This window comes from Lactuca virosa, chromosome 7 (assembly GCF_052849685.1).
Source record: "Lactuca virosa cultivar CGN04683 chromosome 7, Lactuca_virosa_CGN04683_v6, whole genome shotgun sequence".
Classification (NCBI taxonomy): domain Eukaryota; kingdom Viridiplantae; phylum Streptophyta; class Magnoliopsida; order Asterales; family Asteraceae; genus Lactuca; species Lactuca virosa.
In genome coordinates, this window is record NC_136432.1 from 149,679,220 (window position 1) to 149,684,704 (window position 5,485).

Consider the following 5,485-nt stretch of genomic DNA (forward strand, 5'->3'; position numbering starts at 1 on the left):
CCTAACTGACCAACTCAGCAGGGTGTCTTCAAAAAGTGAGGAGAGAAGGATGTGGATTGAGCTGAAGGAGGCGGAGTTAAATAGGGCTAGGGATGAAAGTATTTATTTGCAACGAGACAATTTAAGTTTTTAAAACAAAGGAATGTTTTTTGTTTAATTACTAAGCGCTTATATACTAATATTGCTCAATTGCATTTAAGTTGTGAGATCGGGAAAAAGATTCATAAGATGATCTTACCCTTCCTTGAATTTAAGGAGGATGAGGTCATTGCTGAGTGTGAATCAATAGTGTCCTCAGAAGAGACATCCATCTAATACAAAATTGGACTGGACAAGATAGAAACCTTCATTGACTCTAAGGAACATAAATGTATGCTCAAAAATCTTTTAGATGAAAATGATAAGTTAATAATTAAGTCTGAAACTATTCAATCATTTGACTCGTCTAACGCCAAATTAATTTCAGAAAATAAAATGAACTTAGAAAATACGTCTGAATTTGATGAGGAAAGTGAGATAAATGAAATCTCAGTAGAAGACGTAGTTGATTGCTCTGAGTTTATGAAGAGCGAAACCGAGAATGAGAAACCCCTCATATCTGAAAATTCGGTTGAATTCGCTCGCCTGTCAAAAGACTAGCCACAGAAACTCAAAGAAAAAGCTATGGTTTATCAAAAGGTTCAAACTGTGCCGAATCAGGTCTATGCAGTTACAGGGGTCACTGAAAAACAAACGGCGGAGTTAAAGATCTTGGTCGACAAAAACAATGCAGAAGGGTGCGACGATTACTTCTGGTTAGCCCCTATTGACCACGCAGACGAAACCGTAGGCTTATCTGAGCAAACTTCATGGAGGGTTAAAGGAAGATACGTTGCTGAACCCATCAACAAACCCTCGAGTTTCGACAAACCAAGCACAAGTGGAACAAAAGAAATCCCGGAAGAACCAATGAAAGAACCGATTGTTCCAACTAAGACAACCGAAACTCAAAAGGAGAAGCCAAAGGCTAGCTTCAATATCCACAAATCTCAGAAGGAGTTAGCTGAACAGAAACGCCAAAGAAATCAAAGATACATGAAAATCTGAATGAGCGAAAACGTCATTGGCAATCTTAAAATCCCAACTAAGTTCCTCCTAAGAGAGAATCAATTGACAAAGGAAAGGAAAAACTAAAAGGAAAAGAAAATTTCAGTCCAAATTCCTACTATTCCAAATCTCAGAACCGAACATCTACTTTCGGTTCCAAAACTAGCGCGCAGAACTGAATGTCTAGTTCCGGTCCAAACGTCAAGGCCAACTACCAAACGTCTACTTTCGGTCCCAACACCTGCACTCAGAACCGAAAGTCAAGTTTCGGTCCCAAGTCTAGTTTCGGTTCTTCCAACTCCCAAAGCAAATCAAATTCAGTGAAGGACATCAAAGGAAAGGGAAAGCTTGATACTCATTCTAATTTCAATGATAAGAAAAAGTCAGCTAACCCTAGGATTCAAAAGAAAACACCAAAACCATCTAACAACACACCATCAAAAACACCAAAAATTAAACAAGATAAAACCAAAATCAAGGTGTACACCATCAAAAGAAAAGATCAATCAACTCTAATAAAAAGAACTTATTTGGTTGATATTTCTACTGCAATTCCTTTTTCTGTGAAAAACTCACCAGGACCCAAGAAACTTTGGGTTCCTAAATCTGCTTGAATTTGCAGGTGATACGTGACGAGCAGTTCGATGATGAATGGTATATAGACAGTGGCTGCTCGCGTCACATGACAGGAAGGAAGGAAAAGCTGAGGGAGTTTCGGTCCCTAAAGGATGGTGGATGTGTGAAGTATGGCAATAACTCATATGGAACAATCAATGGATATGGTATGATAACCAACGGAGACTTCTCGATTCGAAAAGTTGTGTATGTGGAAGGATTGCAGCATAACCTCATCAGTGTGTCACAATTAGTTGTGGGAACAGGTTTGAAGGTTTCATTTGATGATGAGGGCTCAAAAATAATTGAGAAGCAATCTAAAAAGGTTATGTTGAAGTATAAACGCAAGGGAGAGATGTATCCTTTAAATCTCAACCCAATTAAAGGAAAACCTGCGATATGCCTGCTATCAAAGGCGAACACTGATGAAAACTGGTTGTGGCATCGACGCCTATCGCACCTGAACTTCAAAGACATTAATAAGTTGGTGCTTGGTGACCATGTTCGAGGCCTTCCTCTTCTCAAGTTTGATAAGGAACATCTGTGTGCAGCGTGTGAGATGGGCAAACAAAGCAGAAAGAGCCATCCTACTCGGCTCAATACAAAGATTGTTGAAGCTCTTGAACTTCTGCACATTGACTTATGTGGACCTTAGGCTATCGAAAGCTTCGGTGGTAGTAAGTTCATTCTTGTCATAGTAGATGATTTTTCACGCTTCACCTGGGTTTTCTTTCTTAAACAGAAATCTGATGCAACTACCAAGTTGAAGACATTCATCAAGCAAGTGGAAGTGCAACTGCGAAAGACAGTGAGGAATATCAGAAGCGACAATGGGCTGGAATTCAAGAATAAAGATTTTAAGGATTTTCTGGCTGACAAGGGGATAACTCACAACTTTTCGGCCCCTTATACTCCACAACAGAATGGGATTGTTGAAAGACGAAACCGTTCTTTATGTGAAGCAGCCAGAACCATGCTAAGCTTCGCTTCTCTTCCACTATAATTTTGGGTTGATGCAGTGGAAACCGCGTGCTACACTCAGAACCGATCTTTGCTCAACAAAAGATTCTCAATCACTCCATATGAGATCTTAAACAATCGAAAGCCCAACGTCAAATTTTTACACGTGTTCGGTTCAAGGTGTTTCATCTTTAATTCAAAGGAGAACCGAAACAAGTTTGACGTCAAAGCAGATGAGGGAATTTTTCTTGGTTATTCACTCACTCAAAAGCATACAGAGTTTTGAACAAACACTCCAAACGAATTGAAGAAACATATTACGTAACCTTTGACGATAATTACATGAAGAAAGTTCAAAGGAGCGAAAGTGCCTTAGGGGAAATATTTCCTGAATCAGGACAAGTCTCAGTTCCAATATCCAACTTGTTTGAAGAGTACATTCGGCTATTTGATGAACCAGAGAAAGCAACACACTCAAAAGCGAAAGCAGCAGACAACAAAATCGACAATCTCAAAAAGATCATAGATGAAGCTGCCAAAGAAATGGAAAGTGAACCTCCTAAACCGACAGGTGGTCAACCCTCCACTGACTCTCCAAACAACGGCTCAATGTTCAAGGGGGAGAGTTCATCAGCACCAAAGACAACCGAAATGTCTTTCGAGGGGGAGAATCCAATTCCATCCCCAACTCATATAGGTCCAGGCGAGGGGGAGCATACAACTCCAAACCTACCCAATAATAGTCCAATCGAGGGGGAGAATCTGACTCCCACAGAGGATGAAAACTTTGATCCTGACACAGGTTACACTTCACCAGTCGAGGGGGAGAAAGAGATTACAATTGACGAAGGTGATCAATCAGAACTTGAAGAGGAAGTAAATGCAGAGTTGGATCCAGCCTATGACCCAAGTTATCCTCCGTTAGTGAAATGGACCAAGGATCATACCAAAGCACAAATCATTGGTGAATCATCTGAGAAAGTTCTCACTCGTTCTCAATTGAAAGCGAAACAAACTGCATTATTCTCTAAAGTTGAATTCTGCATGTTTAATTCGTTTATCTCCAAAGTCGAACCGAAAACAGTTAATGATGCACTTGATCATTCTGATTGGGTTCAAGCAATGCAAGATGAGCTCCATGAGTTCGAACGCAATCGAGTTTGGAGGCTGATTCCCACACCAAAGGACGCTTCAGTGGTTGGCTTGAAATGGGTCTTCAGGAATAAATTGGACAAAGAGGGGAACGTTATTAGAAACAAGGCTCCATTGGTAGTAAAAGGATATTGCCAAGAGGAAGGGATAGATTATGAGGAAACCTTCGCTCCAGTAGCAAGGTTGGAATCAGTTAGAATTTTTCTGGCATATGTTGCTCATAAAAACTTCGAAGTTTTCCAAATGGATGTAGAATGCGCTTTCTTGAATGGAGAACAAGAAGAAACAGTGTATGTTGAGCAACCTCCCGGGTTTGTGAATGAGAAATTCCCTGATCATTGCTATGTGCTGGATAAAGCTGTATATGGTCTAAAGTAAGCACCGAGGGCCTGGTATGAAACTTTAACTCGCTTTCTGAAAATGTCGAAATTTAAGCAAGGTTCGGTTGACCCAACCTTATTCCGAAAGAAAGAAGGCGAACATCTAATGATAGTTCAGATTTATGTCGATGACATCATCTTCGGCTCCACGAATCCTAGCTTAACGGCTGAATTCAGGAGGTTGATGGAGACTAAATTTGAAATGAGCGCAATGGGTCCAATTAATTTTTTCCTTGGTTTGAATATTAGACAGGGACCAGAAGGTATCTTTATCAACCAGGAGGCCTACACAAAGAACTTGCTGACAAAATTTGGTATGACGGGAGATTCGAAAGTGAAGGTTCCTATGGCATTTGGCACTAAGTTAACAACTTCTCTGCAAAAACCTGCTGTTGACATAACACTATATCGACAAATGATAGGGTCCCTTATGTATCTAACAACTAGTAGACCGGACATTATGTTTTCTGTTTGTTATTGTGCCAGGTTTCAAGCTAATCCAAGAGAACCTCACATGGTGGCAGTGAAAAATATTTTCCGTTACCTGAAGCGAACCTCTTCTCTCCGTCTTTGGTACCCTGCTAGATCTGGATTCTTCATTCAAGCTTTTTCTGATGCTGATCTTGGAGGATGTGGTCTGGACCGAAAGAGCACTACAGGTGGATGCCAATTCCTTGACGGTAAACTTGTTAGCTGCCAGTCCAAGAAGCAAACCTGTGTGTCACTTTCAACAGCCGAAGCCGAGTATATAGCTGCAGCATCTTGTACTTCTCAAGTAATATGGATTCAAAGTCAACTAAGAGATTATGGGCTGAGTATGAAAAAGATTCCTCTCTATTGTGACTCAGAAAGTGCAATAAGAATATGCCACAATCCAGTGTAACACTCAAAGACTAAGCATATTGCACTTAGATATCAGTTCATCAAGGACCATGTAGAAGATGGGAACGTGGAAGTACATTTCGTTCGGTCCTCTGATCAACTGGCTGACATATTCACTAAAGCCTTACCTGAAGCATGCTTCAATAAAATTTTACAAGGCCTGGGAATGATGGAAGCAGAGTTGGTACCGAATCCTCAAATCTCTCACTAAAAATTAGACAAGCGAAATAGAGCGAACGCTCGGTCTATTTCGGTTCTGGATTTTTCGGGAACTGAAATGAACCGACCGCTCGGTCTATTTCGGCTCCATAATTTTCGGGAACCGAAATGAACCGAACGCTCGGTCTATTTCGGCTCTGGAATTTTAAGGAACCGAAATGAACAGAACGCTCGGTCTATTTCGGCTCTGG